The sequence below is a fragment of the Schistocerca serialis genome, unplaced genomic scaffold (genome assembly GCF_023864345.2).
Source record: "Schistocerca serialis cubense isolate TAMUIC-IGC-003099 unplaced genomic scaffold, iqSchSeri2.2 HiC_scaffold_868, whole genome shotgun sequence".
NCBI lineage: Eukaryota > Metazoa > Arthropoda > Insecta > Orthoptera > Acrididae > Schistocerca > Schistocerca serialis.
The window spans coordinates 349,358-369,519 of NW_026048483.1; positions in this window are offsets into that span (position 1 = coordinate 349,358).

Sequence of the window (20,162 nt, forward strand, 5' to 3'; positions counted from 1 at the left end):
CAAAACATAGACAGTAAGAAGACTTAGTCTTGTTGTACTTAAGACGGCATTGTGCCCTTTGTATTTAATTCCGAGGCAATTTCTGTGTTTCGTCGTCAATGTGATGGTCCAAGGGATACAGTAAACCTGAAGTGAAGCATCGCAATCTAAAACTGACTCACGGGAAAGTCTCAAAACATAGACGAAAAGAAGACTCAGTCTTCTTGTAATTAAGTCGGTATTGTGCCATTTTTATTTAATTCCGATGCAATTTCTGTGTTTCATCGAAAATGTAAAGGTCGAAGCGATACAGTAAACCTGCAGTTGTACATCGCAATCTAAAACTGGTGACACAGGAGAGGCTCAAATCATACACACTAAGACAAGTCAGTCTTCTTGTACTTAAGTCGGCATTGTGCCCTTGATATTTAATTCCGATGCAATTTCTGTGTTTCATCGTCAATGTAAAGGTCCAAGCGATACAGTAAACCTGCAGTTGTACATCGCAATCTAAAACTGGTGACACAGGATAGGCTCAAAACATAGACACTAAGACAAGTCAGTCTTCTTGTACATAAGTCGGCTTTGTGCCCTTTGTATTTGATTCCGATGGAATATTTGTGATTCATCGGCAAAGAGAAGGTCCAAGGGATACAGTAAACCTTAAGTGAAGCATCGGAATCTAAAACTAATCTCACAGGAAAGTCTCAAAGCCTAGACGGTAAGAAGACTCAGTCTTCTTGTACTTAAGTCAGCATTGTGACTTTTGCATTTAATTCCGATGCATTTTCTGTGTTTCATCGTCATTGTGAAAGTCCAAGGGATGCTTTAAACCTGCAGTCGTGCATCGAAATCTAATACTGGTGACACAGGAAATGCTCAAAACATAGACACCTAGAAAAGTCAGGCTTCCTTTACTGAAGTCGGCGTTGAGCGTTTTGTATTTAATTGCGATGCAATTTCTGTGTTTCATCGTCCATGAGAAGGTCCAAATGTAACAGTAAACCTGAAGTAAAGCATCGGAATCTAAAACTGGTCTCACAGGAATGGCTCAAAACATAGATACCAAGAAAAGTCAGTCATCTTGTACTTAAGTCGGCATTGTGCCTTTTGTATTTCATTCCGATGCAATTTCTGTGTTTCATCGTCAATATGAAGGTCCAAGGGATACAGTAGACCTCATGTAAGGCATCGGAATCTGAAACTGGTCTCACAGGAAAGGCTCATAACATAGACACTATGAAAAGTCAGTCATCTTGTACTTAAGTCGGCATTGTGCCTTTTGTATTTTATTCCGATGCAATTTCTGTGTTTCATCGTCAATATGAAGGTCCAAGGGTTACAGTAAACCTGAAGTAAAGCATCGGAATCTAAAACTGGTCTCACAGGAATGGCTCAAATCATAGATACCAAGAAAAGTCAGTCATCTTGACCTTAAGTCGGCATTGTGCCTTTTGGATTTAATTCCGATGCAATTCCAGTGTTTCATCGTCAATGTGAAGATCCAAGGTATACAGGAAACCTGCAGTCGTGCATCGGAATGTAAAACTGGTGACATAGGAAAGGCTCAAAGCATAGTCACTAAGAAAAGTCAGTCTTCTTGTACTTCAGTCGGCATTGTGCCTTTTGTAGTTACAGTACACCTGAAGGGAAGCATCGGAATCTAAAAGTGGTATCACAGGAAACTCTCAAATCATATCCGGTAAGAAGACTCAGTCACCTTGTACTTAAGTCGGCATTGTGCCTTTTGTATTTAATTCCCACGCAATTTCTGTGTTTCGTCGCTAATGTGAAGGTCCAAGGTATACAGTAAACTTGCAGTTGTGCATCGGAATCTAAAACTGGTGATTTAGGAAAGGCTCAAAACATAGACCCTAAGAAAAGTCAGTCCTCCTTTACGTAAGTCGGCATTGTGCATTATGTGTTTAATTCCGATGGAATATTTTGTGTTTCATCGTCAATGTGAAGGTCCAAGAGAAACAGTAAACCTGATGTGAAGTATCGGAATCTAAAACTGGTCTCACAGGTATGGCCCAAATCATAGACGATCAGAAGCCACAATCTTCTTTTACTTATGTAGGCATTGTGCCTTTTGAATTTAATTCCGATGCAATTTTTTGTGCTTCATCGTCAATGTGAAGGTCCAAGGGATACAGTAAACCTACAGTTGTGAATCAGAATATAAAACTGGTGGCACAGCAAAGGTTCAAAACATAGACACTAAGAAAAGTCAGTCATCTTTTACTTAAGTCGGCTTTGTGCATTTTGTTTTTAATTCCGATACAATTTCTGTGATTCATCGTCAATGTGAAGGTCCAAGGGATACAGTATACTTGCAGTTGTGCATCGGAATCTGAAACTGGTGAGACAGGATAAGCGCAAATTATAGACACTAAGAAAAGTCGGTCTTCCTTTGCTTAAGTCGGCATTGTGCCTTTTGTATTTAATTCCGATTCAATTTCTGTCTTTCATCGTCAATGTGAATGTCCAAGGGATAGAGTAGACATGAAGTAAAGCATCGGATCTAAAACTGGTCTCACAGGAAAGGCTAAAACCATTGACACTAAGAAAAGACAGTCTTCTTGTACTTAAGTCGGCATTGTGCATTTTGTATTTAATTCCGACGCTATTTTTGTTTTTAATCGTCAATGTGAAGGTCCAAGGGATACAGTAAACCTGAAATACAGCATCGGAATCTAAAACTGGACTCACAGGAAAGGCTTAAAACATAAAAAAAGTAAGAAGAGTCAGTCTTCTTGTACTTAAGAAGGCCTTGGGCCTTTTGTATCTAATTCCGATGCAATTTCACTGTTTCATCGACAATATGGAGGATCAAGGGATACAGTAAACCAGCAGTTGTGCATCGGACTCTGAAACTGGTGAGACACGAAAGGCGCAAATCATAGACACTAAGAAATGTCAGTCTTCCTTTACTTAAGTCGGCATTGTGCCTTTTGTATTTAATTCCGATGCTATTTTTGTGTTTCATCGTCAATGTGACAGTCCAAGGGATACGGAAACATGTAATGAAGCATCGGAATCTAAAACTGTTCTCACAGAAAAGGCTTAAATCATAGACAGTAAGAAGACTGAGTCTTCTAGTACTTAAGACGGCATTGTGCCCTGTGTATGTAATTCAGATCTAATTTCTGTGTTCCGTCGTCAATGTGAAGGTCCAAAGGATACAGTAGACCTGAAGTAAAGGATCGGAATCTAATACTGGTCTCACAGGTAAATCTCAAAACATAGACACTAAGAAAATTCAGCCTTCTTGTACTTATGTCAGCATTGGGCATTTTGTATTTAATTCCGATGCTACTTTTGTGTTTCATCGCCAATATGCAGGTCCAAGGGATACAGTAAACCTCAAATGAAGCATCTGAATCTAAAACTGAACTCACACAAAAGGCTTAAAACATGAACAGTAAGAAGACTCAGTCTTCTTGTACTTAAGACGGCATTGTGCCTTTTGGATTTAATTCCGATGCAATTTCTGTGGTTCGTCGGCAATGTGTAGGTCCAAGGGATACAGTAAACCTGCAGTTGTGTATCGGAATCTAAAACTGGTGACACAGCAAAGGCTCAAAACATAGGCAGCTATAAAAGTCAGCCTTCCCTTACTTAAATTGGCATTGTGCCTATTATATTTAATTGCGATGCAATTTCTGGGTTTCATCGTCAATGTGAAGGTCCAAGGGAAACAGTTAACCTGAAGTAAAGCATCGGAATCTAAAAATGGACTCACAGGAAAGGCTCAAAACATACACACTAAGAAAAGTCAGTATTCTTGTACTTAAGTCTGTATTTTACCTTTTGTATTTAATTCCGGTGTAATTTCTGTGTTTCATCGTCTATGTGAAGGTCCAAATGATACAGTAAACCTGAAGTGAAGCATCGTAATCGAAAACTGGTCTCACAGGTATGGCTCAATACAGAGACGATCAGAAGACTCACCCTTCTTGTACTTAAGACTTTATTGTACCCTTTGTGTTTGATTCCAATGCAATTTCCATGTTTCATCGACAATGTGAAGGGCCAAGCGATACAGTAAACTAGCAGTTGTGAATCGTAATCTAAAACCGGTGACACAGGAAAGACTCAAAACATAGACTTTAAGAGAAGTCAGTCTTCTTGTACTTAAGTCGGCATTGTGCCTTTTGTATTTAATTCCGATGCTAATTTTGCGTTTCATCATTAATGTGAAGGTGCAAGGGACACAGTAAACCTGAAATGAAGCATCGGAATCTAAAATTGGTCCCACAGGAAAGCCTTAAGACATAGACTGTAAGAAGACTCAGTCTTCTTGTACTTAAGACGGCATTGTGCATTTTGGATTTAATTCCGATGCAATTCCTGTGTTTCATCGGCAATGTGAAGGTCCAAGGGATACAGTAAACCTGCAGTTGTTCATCGGAATCGAAAACTGGTGACACAGGAAAGGCTCAAAACATAGACACCTATAAAAGTCAGTCTTCCTTTACTTAAGTTGGCATTGTGCCTTTTGTATTTAATTCCGATTCTATTTTTGTGTTTCATCGTCAATGGGAAGGTCCAAGGGATACGGTAAACATGAAATGAAGCATCGGAATCTGAAACTGGTCTCACAGGAAAGGCTTAAAACATAGAGAATAAGAAGACTGAGTCTTCTAGTACTTAAGTCGGCATTGCTCCTTTTCTATTTATTTCCGATGCAATTTCTGTGTTTCATCGACAATGTGAAGGTCCAAGGGATACAGTAGACATGAAATGAAGCATCGAAATGTAAAACTGGTCTCACAGTAAATGCTTAAAACATAGACGGTATGAAGACTCAGTCTTCTTGTACTTAAGTCAGCAATACGCCCTTTGTATTTAATTCCGATGCTATCTTTGTGTTTCATCGTCAATGTGAGGTTCCAAGGGATACAGTTGACCTGAAGTAAAGCATCGGAATCTAAAACTGGGATAACAGGAAAGGCTCAAAACATAGACACTAAGAAAAATTAGCCTTCTTGTACTTAAGTCGGCATTGTGCCTTTTGTATTTAATTCCGATGCTATTTTTGTGTTTCATCGTCAATGTTAAGGTCCAAGGGATACAGTGAACCTCAAATGAAGCATCGAAATCTCAAACTGGTCTCACAGGAAAGGCTTAAAACATAGACGGTGAGAAAACTCAGTCTTCTTGTACTTAAGTCGGCATTGTGCCTTTTGTATGTAATTCCGATGCAATTTCTGTGTTTCATCGTCAATGTGAAGGTCAAAGGGATACTGTAAACCTGCAGTTGTGCATCGGAATCTAAATCTGGTCACACAGGAAAGGTTGAAAACATAGACACTAAGAAATGGCAGATTTCTTGTACTTTAGTCGGCATTGTGCCTTTTGTATATAATTCCGATGCAATGCCTGTGTTTCATCGACGATGAGAAGGAAAAAGGGATGCAGTAAACCTGCAGTTGTGCATCGGAATATAAAACTGCTGGCACAGGAGAGGCTCAAAACATAGACACTAAGAAAAGTCAGTCTTCTTGTACTTAAGTCGGCATTGTGACTTTTGTATTTAATTGCGATGCAATATTTGTGTTTCATCGTCAATATGAAGGTCCAAGGGATACAGTAAACCTGCAGTTGTGCATCGGAATCTAAAACAGGTGACACAGGAAAGGCTGAAACATAGACTGTAAAAAGAGTCAGTCTTATTGTACTTATGTCGGCATTGTGTCTTTTGTATTTAATTACGATATAATTTCTGTGTTTCATCGTCAATGTGAAGGTCCAAGGGATACAGTAAACCGGCAGTTGAGCGTCGGAATCTAAAACTGGTCTCACAGGAAAGTCTCAACACATAGACAGTAAGAATACTCAGTCTTCATGTACTTAATTCGGCAGTGTGCCTTTTGTATTTAATTCCGATGCGATTTCTGTGTTTCTTAGGCAATCCGAAGGTCCAAGGGATACAGTAAACCTGCAGTTGTGCAACGGAATCTTAAACTGGTGACACAGCAAAGGCTAAAACATAGACACAAATGAAAGTCTGTCTTCTGGTACTTAACTTTGCAATGTGCCTTCTGTATTTAATTCCGATGCAATTTTTGTGTTTCATCGTCATAGTGAATGTCCAACGGATACAGTAAACCTGCAGTTGTGAATCGGAATCTAAAACTGGTGACACCGAAAAGACTCAAAGCATAGACACTAAGAAAAGTCAGTCATCATGTACTTAAGTCGACATTGAGCCTTCTATATTTAATTCCGATGCAATTTCTGGGTTTCATCGTCAATGTGAAGTTCCAAGGGATTAAGTAAACCTGCATTTGTGCATCATACTCTAAAACTGGTGACAAAGGAGAGTCTCAAAACATAGACACAAAGAAAAGTCAGTCCTCTTGTACTTAAGTCGGCATTGTGCGTTTTGTATTTAATTCCGATGCAATTCTTGTGTTTCATCGTCAAAGTCAAAGTCGTAAGGGATACAGTAAACCCGAAGTGAAGCATTGGAGTCTAAAACACGTCTCACAGGAAAGGCTCAAAACATAAACAGTAAACAGGCTCAATCTTCTTGTACTTTAATCGGCATTGTGGCTTTTGTAATTAATTCCCATGCAGTTTCTGTGTTTCATCGTTAATGCGAAGGTCTAAGGGATACTGTAACCTTGCAGTTGTGCATCGTAATCTAAAACTGGTGACACAGGAATGGCCTAAAACATAAACACTAAGAAAAGTCAGTCTTCTTGTACTTAAGTCGGCATTGTGCCTTTTCTATTTAATTCCGATGCAATTTCTGTGTTTCATCGTCAATGTGAAGGTCCCAGGGATACAGTAAACCTGCAGTTGTGTATCAGAATCTGAATTTGGTGACACAGGAAAAGCTCAAAACATAGACACTAAGAAAAGTCAGTCTCCTAGTACTTAAGTAGGAATTGTGAATTTTGTATTTAATTCCGATGCAATTCGTGTGTTACATCGTCAGTGTGGAGGTCAAAGGGATACAGTAAACCTGCAGTTGTGCATTGGAATCAAAAACTGGTGACACAGGAAAAACTCAAAACATAGACACTAAGTGGAGTCAGTCTTCCTGCACATAAGTCGGCTTTGTGGAATTTGTTTTTAATTCCGATGCAATTTCTCTGTAACATCGTCAATGTGAAGGTCTAAGGGATACATTAAACATGAAGTGATGCATCGGAATGTAAAACTGGTCTTACAGAAATGCTCAAAACTAAGTCAGTAAGAATACTCAGTCTTCTTGTACTTAAGTCGGCATTGTGTCTTTTGTATTTAATTCCGATGGAAATCTGTGTTTCATCGTCAATGTGAAGGTCCAAGGGATACAGTAAACCTGCAGTTGTGCATCGGAATCAAAATCTGGTGATACGGGAAATGCTCAAACGTAGACACTAAGAATAGTCAGTCTTCTTGCACTTAAGTCGGTATTGTGACTTTTGTATTTAATTCCGATGCAATTTTAGTGTTTTATCGTCAATGTGAATGTCCAAGGGATACCGTAAACCTGCAGCTGTGCATCGCAATCTAAAACAGGTGACACAGGAAACGCTTAAACATAGACACTAAGAAAAGTAAGTCTACTTGTACTTAAGTCGGCATAGTGACTTTTGTATTAAATGCGGATGCAGTTTCTGTCTTTCATGGGCAATGTGAAGGTCCAAGGGATACAGTAAACCAGAAGTGGAGCATCGGAATCTAAAACTGGTCTCACAGAAATGCTCAAAACATAGACAGTAAGAATAGCCAGTCCTCTTGTCCTTAAGCAGCGCTTGTGCCTTTTGTATTTAATTCCGATGCTAATTTGTGTTTCATCGTCAATGTGAAGGCCCATGGGATACAGTAAACCTGCAGTTGTGCATCGGAATCTAAAACTGGTTAAACAGGAAATGCTCAAACATAGACAATAAGAAATGTCAGTCTTCATGTACTTAAGTTGGCATTGCGCCTTTTGTTTTTAATTCCGATGCAATTTTTGCGTTTCATCGTCAAAGTGAAAGTCCAAGGGAAACAGTAAACCTGCAGTTGTGGATCGGAATCTAAAACTGGTGATACAGGAAATGCTCAAACTTAGACACTAAGAATAGTCAGTCTTCTTGTACTTAAGTCGGCATTGTGACTTTTGTATTTAATTCCAATGCTAATTTGTGTTTCATCGTCAATGTGAAGGCCCTTGGGATACAGTAAACCTGCAGTTGTGCATCGGAATCTAAAACTGGTTAAACAGGAAATGCTCAAACATAGACAATAAGAAATGTCAGTCTTCTTGTACTTAAGTCGGCATTGTGACTTTTGTATTTAATTACGATACAATTTCTGTGTTTCATCGTCAATGTGAAGGTCCAAGGGATACAGTAAACCGGCAGTTGTGCATCGGAATCTGAAACTGGTCTCACTGGAAAGTCTCAAAACATAGACAGTAAGAAGACTCAGTCTTCATGTACTTAATTCGGCAGTTTGCCTTTTGTATTTAATTCCGATGCGATTTCTGTGTTTCTTAGGCAATCTGAAGGTCCAAGGGATACAATAAACCTGCAGTTGTGCAACGGAATCTTAAACTGGGGACACAGCAAACGCTAAAACATAGACACAAAGGAAAGTCAGTCTACTGGTACTTAACTTTGCAGTGTGCCTTCTGTATTTGATTCCGATGCAATTTTTGTGTTTCATCGTCATAGTGAATGTCCAACGGATACAGTTAACCTGCAGTTGTGCATCGGAATCTAAAACTGGTGACACCGAAAAGACTCAAAGCATAGACACTAAGAAAAGTCAGTCATCATGTACTTAAGTCGACATTGAGCCTTCCATATTTAAATCCGATGCAATTTCTGTGTTTCATCGTCAATGTGAAGGTCCAAAGGATACAGTAAACCTGAAGTAGAGCATCGGAATCTACTACTGGTCTCAGAGAAAGGCTCAAATAATAGACAGTAAGAAAGGTCAGCCTTCTTTTACTTAAGTCTGCATTGTGACTTTAGTATTTAATTCCGATGCTATATCTGTGTTTCATCGTCAATGTGAAGGTCCAGGGGATACAGTAAACCTGCGGGTGTGCATTGGAATCTAAATTTGGTGACACAGGAAAAGCTCGAAACATAGACACTAAGATAAGTCAGTCTTCTAGTACTTAAGTCGGAATTGTGCATTTTGTATTTAATTCCGATGCAATTCGTGTGTTACATCGTCAATGTGGAGGTCAAAGGGATACAGAAAACCTGCAGTTGTGCATCGGAATCTAAAACTGGTGACGCAGGAAAGGCTCAAAACATAGACACTAAGAAATTCAGTCCTCTTGTACTTAAGTCGGCATTGTGCCTTTTGTATTTAATTCCGATGAAATTTCTATGTTTCATCGCCAATGTGAAGTTTCAATGGATACAGTAAACCTGCAGTTTTTCATCGGAATCTAAACCTGGTCTCACAGAAAAGGCTCAAAGCATAGTCAGTAAGAAGACTCAGTCTTCTTGCACTTAAGTCGGCATTGTGCCCTTTGAATTTAATTCCGATGCAATTTCTGTATTTCAACGTCAATGCGAATGTCCAAGGGATACAGTAAACCTGCAGTTGTGCATCGGAATCTAAAACAGGTGACACAGGCAAGGCAGAAATTATAGACTGTAAAAAGAGTCAGTCTTATTGTACCTAAGTCGGAATTGTGCCCTTTGTATTTAATTCCAATACAATTTCTGTGTTTCATCTTCAATGTGAAAGTCCAAGGCATACAGTAAACCGGCAGTTGTGCATCGGAATCAAAACTTGCCTCACAGGAAAGGCTCAAAACATAGACACTCAGGAAAAGCAGTCTTCTGGTACTTGCGTCGGCATTGTGCCTTTTGTATTGAATTCCGATGCAATATTTGTGTTTCATCGTCAAAGTGAAGGTCGAAAGTGATACACTATAGCTCAAGTGAAGCATTGGAATCGAAAACAGGTCTCGCAGGAAAGGCTCAAAACCTACATAGTAAACAGACTCAGTCATCTTGTACTTTAATCGGCATTGTGCCTTTTGTAATTAATTCCGATGCAATTTCTGTGTTACATCCGCAATGCGAAGGTCCAAGGGATACTGTAAACTTGCAGTTGTTCATCGTAATCTAAAACTGGTGACACAGGAGCGGCTCAAAACATTTACAGTAATAAGACTCAGTCTCCTTGTACTTAATTCGGAATTGCGCCTTTTGTATATAATTCAGATGCAATTTCTGTGTTTGATCGTCAATTTGAAGGTCCAAGGGATACAGTAAACCTGCAGATGTGCATCGGACTCAAAAACTGGTGACACAGGAAAGGCTCAAAACATAGACACTAAGAAAAGTCAGTCTTCTTGTACTTAAGTCGGCATTGTGACTTTTGTATTTAATTGCGATGCAATATTTGTGTTTCATCGTCAATATGAAGGTCCAAGGGATACAGTAAACCTGCAGTTGTGCATCGGAATCTAAAACAGGTGACACAGGAAAGGCTGAAACATAGACTGTAAAAAGAGTCAGTCTTATTGTACTTATGTCGGCATTGTGTCTTTTGTATTTAATTACGATATAATTTCTGTGTTTCATCGTCAATGTGAAGGTCCAAGGGATACAGTAAACCGGCAGTTGAGCGTCGGAATCTAAAACTGGTCTCACAGGAAAGTCTCAACACATAGACAGTAAGAATACTCAGTCTTCATGTACTTAATTCGGCAGTGTGCCTTTTGTATTTAATTCCGATGCGATTTCTGTGTTTCTTAGGCAATCCGAAGGTCCAAGGGATACAGTAAACCTGCAGTTGTGCAACGGAATCTTAAACTGGTGACACAGCAAAGGCTAAAACATAGACACAAATGAAAGTCTGTCTTCTGGTACTTAACTTTGCAATGTGCCTTCTGTATTTAATTCCGATGCAATTTTTGTGTTTCATCGTCATAGTGAATGTCCAACGGATACAGTAAACCTGCAGTTGTGAATCGGAATCTAAAACTGGTGACACCGAAAAGACTCAAAGCATAGACACTAAGAAAAGTCAGTCATCATGTACTTAAGTCGACATTGAGCCTTCTATATTTAATTCCGATGCAATTTCTGGGTTTCATCGTCAATGTGAAGTTCCAAGGGATTAAGTAAACCTGCATTTGTGCATCATACTCTAAAACTGGTGACAAAGGAGAGTCTCAAAACATAGACACAAAGAAAAGTCAGTCCTCTTGTACTTAAGTCGGCATTGTGCGTTTTGTATTTAATTCCGATGCAATTCTTGTGTTTCATCGTCAAAGTCAAAGTCGTAAGGGATACAGTAAACCCGAAGTGAAGCATTGGAGTCTAAAACACGTCTCACAGGAAAGGCTCAAAACATAAACAGTAAACAGGCTCAATCTTCTTGTACTTTAATCGGCATTGTGGCTTTTGTAATTAATTCCCATGCAGTTTCTGTGTTTCATCGTTAATGCGAAGGTCTAAGGGATACTGTAACCTTGCAGTTGTGCATCGTAATCTAAAACTGGTGACACAGGAATGGCCTAAAACATAAACACTAAGAAAAGTCAGTCTTCTTGTACTTAAGTCGGCATTGTGCCTTTTCTATTTAATTCCGATGCAATTTCTGTGTTTCATCGTCAATGTGAAGGTCCCAGGGATACAGTAAACCTGCAGTTGTGTATCAGAATCTGAATTTGGTGACACAGGAAAAGCTCAAAACATAGACACTAAGAAAAGTCAGTCTCCTAGTACTTAAGTAGGAATTGTGAATTTTGTATTTAATTCCGATGCAATTCGTGTGTTACATCGTCAGTGTGGAGGTCAAAGGGATACAGTAAACCTGCAGTTGTGCATTGGAATCAAAAACTGGTGACACAGGAAAAACTCAAAACATAGACACTAAGTGGAGTCAGTCTTCCTGCACATAAGTCGGCTTTGTGGAATTTGTTTTTAATTCCGATGCAATTTCTCTGTAACATCGTCAATGTGAAGGTCTAAGGGATACATTAAACATGAAGTGATGCATCGGAATGTAAAACTGGTCTTACAGAAATGCTCAAAACTAAGTCAGTAAGAATACTCAGTCTTCTTGTACTTAAGTCGGCATTGTGTCTTTTGTATTTAATTCCGATGGAAATCTGTGTTTCATCGTCAATGTGAAGGTCCAAGGGATACAGTAAACCTGCAGTTGTGCATCGGAATCAAAATCTGGTGATACGGGAAATGCTCAAACGTAGACACTAAGAATAGTCAGTCTTCTTGCACTTAAGTCGGTATTGTGACTTTTGTATTTAATTCCGATGCAATTTTAGTGTTTTATCGTCAATGTGAATGTCCAAGGGATACCGTAAACCTGCAGCTGTGCATCGCAATCTAAAACAGGTGACACAGGAAACGCTTAAACATAGACACTAAGAAAAGTAAGTCTACTTGTACTTAAGTCGGCATAGTGACTTTTGTATTAAATGCGGATGCAGTTTCTGTCTTTCATGGGCAATGTGAAGGTCCAAGGGATACAGTAAACCAGAAGTGGAGCATCGGAATCTAAAACTGGTCTCACAGAAATGCTCAAAACATAGACAGTAAGAATAGCCAGTCCTCTTGTCCTTAAGCAGCGCTTGTGCCTTTTGTATTTAATTCCGATGCTAATTTGTGTTTCATCGTCAATGTGAAGGCCCATGGGATACAGTAAACCTGCAGTTGTGCATCGGAATCTAAAACTGGTTAAACAGGAAATGCTCAAACATAGACAATAAGAAATGTCAGTCTTCATGTACTTAAGTTGGCATTGCGCCTTTTGTTTTTAATTCCGATGCAATTTTTGCGTTTCATCGTCAAAGTGAAAGTCCAAGGGAAACAGTAAACCTGCAGTTGTGGATCGGAATCTAAAACTGGTGATACAGGAAATGCTCAAACTTAGACACTAAGAATAGTCAGTCTTCTTGTACTTAAGTCGGCATTGTGACTTTTGTATTTAATTCCAATGCTAATTTGTGTTTCATCGTCAATGTGAAGGCCCTTGGGATACAGTAAACCTGCAGTTGTGCATCGGAATCTAAAACTGGTTAAACAGGAAATGCTCAAACATAGACAATAAGAAATGTCAGTCTTCTTGTACTTAAGTCGGCATTGTGACTTTTGTATTTAATTACGATACAATTTCTGTGTTTCATCGTCAATGTGAAGGTCCAAGGGATACAGTAAACCGGCAGTTGTGCATCGGAATCTGAAACTGGTCTCACTGGAAAGTCTCAAAACATAGACAGTAAGAAGACTCAGTCTTCATGTACTTAATTCGGCAGTTTGCCTTTTGTATTTAATTCCGATGCGATTTCTGTGTTTCTTAGGCAATCTGAAGGTCCAAGGGATACAATAAACCTGCAGTTGTGCAACGGAATCTTAAACTGGGGACACAGCAAACGCTAAAACATAGACACAAAGGAAAGTCAGTCTACTGGTACTTAACTTTGCAGTGTGCCTTCTGTATTTGATTCCGATGCAATTTTTGTGTTTCATCGTCATAGTGAATGTCCAACGGATACAGTTAACCTGCAGTTGTGCATCGGAATCTAAAACTGGTGACACCGAAAAGACTCAAAGCATAGACACTAAGAAAAGTCAGTCATCATGTACTTAAGTCGACATTGAGCCTTCCATATTTAAATCCGATGCAATTTCTGTGTTTCATCGTCAATGTGAAGGTCCAAAGGATACAGTAAACCTGAAGTAGAGCATCGGAATCTACTACTGGTCTCAGAGAAAGGCTCAAATAATAGACAGTAAGAAAGGTCAGCCTTCTTTTACTTAAGTCTGCATTGTGACTTTAGTATTTAATTCCGATGCTATATCTGTGTTTCATCGTCAATGTGAAGGTCCAGGGGATACAGTAAACCTGCGGGTGTGCATTGGAATCTAAATTTGGTGACACAGGAAAAGCTCGAAACATAGACACTAAGATAAGTCAGTCTTCTAGTACTTAAGTCGGAATTGTGCATTTTGTATTTAATTCCGATGCAATTCGTGTGTTACATCGTCAATGTGGAGGTCAAAGGGATACAGAAAACCTGCAGTTGTGCATCGGAATCTAAAACTGGTGACGCAGGAAAGGCTCAAAACATAGACACTAAGAAATTCAGTCCTCTTGTACTTAAGTCGGCATTGTGCCTTTTGTACTTAATTCCGATGAAATTTCTATGTTTCATCGCCAATGTGAAGTTTCAATGGATACAGTAAACCTGCAGTTTTTCATCGGAATCTAAACCTGGTCTCACAGAAAAGGCTCAAAGCATAGTCAGTAAGAAGACTCAGTCTTCTTGCACTTAAGTCGGCATTGTGCCCTTTGAATTTAATTCCGATGCAATTTCTGTATTTCAACGTCAATGCGAATGTCCAAGGGATACAGTAAACCTGCAGTTGTGCATCGGAATCTAAAACAGGTGACACAGGCAAGGCAGAAATTATAGACTGTAAAAAGAGTCAGTCTTATTGTACCTAAGTCGGAATTGTGCCCTTTGTATTTAATTCCAATACAATTTCTGTGTTTCATCTTCAATGTGAAAGTCCAAGGCATACAGTAAACCGGCAGTTGTGCATCGGAATCAAAACTTGCCTCACAGGAAAGGCTCAAAACATAGACACTCAGGAAAAGCAGTCTTCTGGTACTTGCGTCGGCATTGTGCCTTTTGTATTGAATTCCGATGCAATATTTGTGTTTCATCGTCAAAGTGAAGGTCGAAAGTGATACACTATAGCTCAAGTGAAGCATTGGAATCGAAAACAGGTCTCGCAGGAAAGGCTCAAAACCTACATAGTAAACAGACTCAGTCATCTTGTACTTTAATCGGCATTGTGCCTTTTGTAATTAATTCCGATGCAATTTCTGTGTTACATCCGCAATGCGAAGGTCCAAGGGATACTGTAAACTTGCAGTTGTTCATCGTAATCTAAAACTGGTGACACAGGAGCGGCTCAAAACATTTACAGTAATAAGACTCAGTCTCCTTGTACTTAATTCGGAATTGCGCCTTTTGTATATAATTCAGATGCAATTTCTGTGTTTGATCGTCAATTTGAAGGTCCAAGGGATACAGTAAACCTGCAGATGTGCATCGGACTCAAAAACTGGTGACACAGGAAAGGCTCAAAACATAGACACTAAGAAAAGTCTCTCTTCTATTACTTAAGTCGGCATTGTGTCTTTTGTGTTTAATTCCGATGCAATTTCTGTGTTTCATCGTCAAAGTAAAGGTCCAAGGGATACACGAAACCTGAGGTGAAGCATCGGAATCTAAACCTGGTCTCACAGGAAAGGCTCAAAACACATACAGTAATAAGAATCAGTCTTCTTGTACTTAAGTCGGAATTGCGACTTTTGTATTTAATTCAGATGCAATTTCTATGTTTCATCGTCAATGTGAAGGTCCAAGGGATACAGTAAACCTGCAGTTGTGCATCGGAATCTAAAACTGGTGACACAGGAAAGGCTCAAAACATAGACACTAAGAAATTCAGTCCTCTTGTACTTAAGTCGCTATTGTGCCTTTTGTATTCAATTCCGATGCAATTTCTGTGTTTCATCGTCAATCAGAAGGTCCAAGGTATACAGTAAACCTGCAGTTGTGCATCTGAATGTAAGACTGTTGACACAGGAAATGCTCAAACATAGACGCTAAGAATAATCAGTCTTTTTCTACTTAAGTCGGCATTGCGCCTTTTGGTATTAAATTCCAATGCAATTTTTGTGTTTCATCGCCAAAGTGAAGGTCCAACGAATACAGTAAACGTGCAGTTTAGCATCGGAATCTATAACTGGTTACACAGGAAAGGCTCAAAACATAGACACTAAGGAAAGTCTTTCTTCTAGTACTTAAGTCGGCATTGTGGCATTTGTATTAATTCCGATGCAATGTTTGTGTTTCATCGTCAGAGTAAAGGTCCAAGGGATACACGAAACCTGAAGTGAAGCATCGGAATCTAAAATTGGTGACACAGGAAAAGCTCAAAACATAGACCCTAGCCAGCCGAAGTGGCCGTGCGGTTAAAGGCGCTGCAGTCTGGAACCGCATGACCGCTACAGTCGCAGGTTCGAATCCTGCCTCGGGCATGGATGTTTGTGATGTCCTTAGATTAGTTAGGTTTAACTAGTTCTAAGTTCTAGGGGACTAATGACCTCAGCAGTTGAGTCCCATAGTGCTCAGAGCCATTTGAACCATAGACCCTAAGAAAAGTCAGTCTTCAAGTACTTAGGTCGGAATAGTGCATTTTGTATTTAATTCCGATGCAATTCGGGTGTTACATCGTCAATGTGGAAGTCAAAGGGAAGGGCTCAAAATATAGACGCTAAGAAATTCAGTCCTCTTGTACGTAAATCGGCACTGTGCCTTTTGTCATTAATTTCGATGCCAATCTGTGTTTCATCGTCAATGTGATGGTCCATGGGATACAGTAAACCCGAAGTGGAGCATCGGAATCTAAAACTGGTCTCACAGAAAGGCTCAAAACATAGACAGTAAGAATACTCAGTGCTCTTGTAATTAAGTCGGCATTGTGACTTTTGTATTTAATTCCGATGCAATTTTTGTGTTTCATCGTCAAAGTGAAGGTCCAAGGGGACACAGGAAACCTGAAGTGAAGCATCGGAATCTAAAGCTGGTCTCACAGGACAGGCTCAAAACATAGACAGTAAGGAGACTCAGTCTTCTTGTACTTAAGTCGGCATTGTGCCTTTTGTATTTAATTCCGATGCAATTTCTGTAATTCATCGTCAAAGTGAATGTCCAAAGGATATAGTAAACCTGTAGTTGTGCATCGGAATCTACAAGTGGTAAGACACGAAAGGCTCTAAACATAGACACTAAGAAAAGTCAGTCTTCTTGTACTTAAGTCGTTATTGTGCCTTTTGTATATAATTCCGATGCAATTTCTGTGTTTCATCGCCAATGTGAATGTCCATGGGATACAGTAAACCTGCAGTTGTTCATCGGAATCTAAAACTGTTGACACAGGAAAGGCTCAAAATATATACAGTAATAAGAATCAGTCTTCTTGTACTTAAGTCGGAATTGCGACTTTTGTATTTAATTCAGATGCAATTTCTATGATTCATCGTCAATGTGAAGGTCCAAGGGACACAGTAAACCAGCAGATGTGCATCGGACTCTAAAACTGGTGACACAGGAAAGGCTCAAAACATAGACACTAAGAAAAGTCTCTCTTCTAGTACTTATGTCGGCATTGTGTCTTTTGTGTTTAATTCCGATGCAATTTTTGTGTTTCATCGTCAAAGTAAAGGTCCAAGGGATACACGAAACCTGAAGTGAAGCATCGGAATCTAAACCTGGTCTCACAAGAAAGGCTGAAAACATAGACAGTAAGAAGACTCAGTCTTCTTGTACTTAAGTCTGCATTGTGCCTTTTGTATTTAATTCCGATGCAATTTTTGAGCTTCATCGTCAATGTGAAGTTCCGAGGGATACAGTATACCTGCAGTTGTGCTTCGGACTCGAAGACTGGTCTCACAGGTGAGGGTCAAAACGTAGACAGTAAGTCGACTCATTCTTCTTGTACTTAACTCGGCATTGAGCCTTTTGTACCTCATTCCGATGCAATATATGTGTTTCATCGTTAATGTGAAGTCCAAGGGATACAGTAAACCTGCAGTTGTGCGTCGGACTCTAAAACTGGTGACACAGGAAATGCTCAAAGCATAGACACTAAGAAAAGTCTGTCTTCTAGTACTTAAGTCGGAATTGTCCCTTTTGTATTTAATTCCGATGCAATTTTTGTTTTTAATCGTCAAAGTGAAGGTCCAAGGGATACAGTAATCCTGAAGTGATGCACCGGAATTTATAACTGGTCTCACAGAAAGGTTCAAAACATAGACAGTAAGAATAGTCAGTCCTCTTGTACTTAAGTCGGCCTTGAGCCTTTAGTGCTCAATTACGTTGGAAATCTGTGTTTCATCGTCAATGTGAAGGTCCAAGGGATACAGTAAACCTGCAGTTGTGCATCGGAATCTAAAACTGGTGATACAGGAAATGCTCAATCATAGACGCTAAGAATAGTCAGTCTTCTTGTACTTAAGTCGGCAATGTGACTTTTGTAATTACTTCCGATGCAATTTCTGTGTTTCATGGGCAATCTGAAGGTCACAGGGAAACAGTAAACCTGCAGTTGTGCATCTGAATCTAAAACTGGTGAAACAGGAAAGGCTCAAAACACAGACGCCAAGAAATTCAGTCCCCTTGTACTTAAGTCGGCACTGTGCCTTTTGTCATTAAGTTCGATGCCAATGTGTGTTTCATCGTGAAGGTGAACGTCCATGGGATACAGTAAACCTGAAGTGGAGCATCGAAATCTAAAACTGGTCTCACAGAGAGGCTCAAAACATAGACAGTAAGAATAAACAGTGCTCTTGTACATAAGTCGGCAATGTGACTTTTGTATTTAATTCCGATGGAAATCTGTGTTTCATCGTCAATGTGAAGGTCCAAGGGATACAGTAAACCTGCAGTTGTGCATCGGAATCTAAAACTAGTGATACAGGAAGTGCTCAAACATAGACACTAAGAATAGTCTGTTTTCTTGTACTTAAGTCGGCATTGTGCCATTTGTATTTCATTACGATGCAACTTCTGTAATTCATCGTAAATAAGAATGTCCAAAGGATACAGTAAAAATGTAGTAGTGCATCGGAATCTACAACTGGTGACACACGAAACGCTTTAAACATAGACATTTAGAAAAGTCAGTCTTCTTGTACTTAATTCGGGATAGCGCCTTTTGAATTTAATTCCCATGCAATTTTTGTGTTACATCGTCAAAGTGAAGGTCCAAGGGATACAGTAAACCTGCAGTTAAGCATCGGAATGTGAAACTGATGACACTGCGAACGCTCAAATCAAAGATACTAAGAATAGTCAGTCCTCTTGTACTTTAGTCGGCATTGTGACTTTTGTATTTAATTCCGATGCAATTTTTGTCTATCATCGTCAAAGTGAAGGTCCCAGGGATACAGTAACCCAGAAGTGAAGCATCGGAATCTAAAACTGGTCCCACAGGAAAGGCTCAAAACATAGACAGTTAGAAGACTCAGTCTTCTTGTACTTAATTCGGCATTGTGCATTTTGTATTTAATTCCGATACAATTTCTGTGTTTCATCGTCAATGTGAAGGTACAAGGGATACAGTAATCCTGAAGTGAAGCACCGGAATCCAAAACAGGTCTTACAGGAAAGGCTCAAAACATAGACAGTAAGAAGAAACAGTCTTCTAGTACTTAAGTCGGCATTGTTCCATTTGTATTTCATTCCGATGGAATTTCTGTAATTCATCGTCAATGTGAAGGTCCAAAGGATTCAGTAAACCTGTAGTTGTGCATCGGAATCTACAACTAATGACGCAAGATGGGCTTTAAACATAGACACTAAGCAAAGTCAGTCTTCTTGTACTTAAGTCGGCATTGTGCCTTTTAAATTTAATTCCGATGCCATTACTATGTTTCATCGGCAATGTGAAGGTCCAAGGCATACAGTAAACCTGCGGTTGTGCATCAGATTCTAAAACTGTTAACTCAGGAAAGGCTCATAACATATAGAGTAATAAGACTCAGTCTTCATGAACTGAAGTCGGAATTGTGCCTCTTGTATTTAATTCCGATGCAATTTCTGTGTTTCATCGTTAATCTGTAGGTCCAAGGGATACAGTAATCCTGTAGTTGTGCATCGGAATCTAAAACTAGTGACACAGGGTAGGCTCAAAACAAAGACACAAAGAAAAGTCAGTCCTCTTGTACTTAACTCGGCAGTGTGCCTTCCGTATTTAATTCCGATGCAATTTTTGTGTTTTATCGTCATAGTGTTTGTCCAAGGGATACAGTAAACCTTCAGTTGTGCATCGGAATCTAAAGTGGTGACACAGGAAAGGCCTAAAACGTAGTCACTAACAAACGTCAGTGTTCTTGTACTTAAGTCGGCATTGTGCCTTTTCCATTTAATTCCGATGTAATTTCAGTGTTTCATCGTTAATGTGAAGGTCCCAGGGATACAGTAAACCTGCAGGTGTGCATCGGAATCTAAATTTGGTGACACAGGAAAAACTCAAAACATAGACACCATGAAAAGTCATTCTTCTTGTATTTAAGTCGGAATTGTGCATTTTGTATTTAATTCCGATGCAATTCGTGTGGTACATCGTCAAAGTGGAGGTCCAAGGTATACAGTAAACCTGAAGTGATGCATCGGAGTC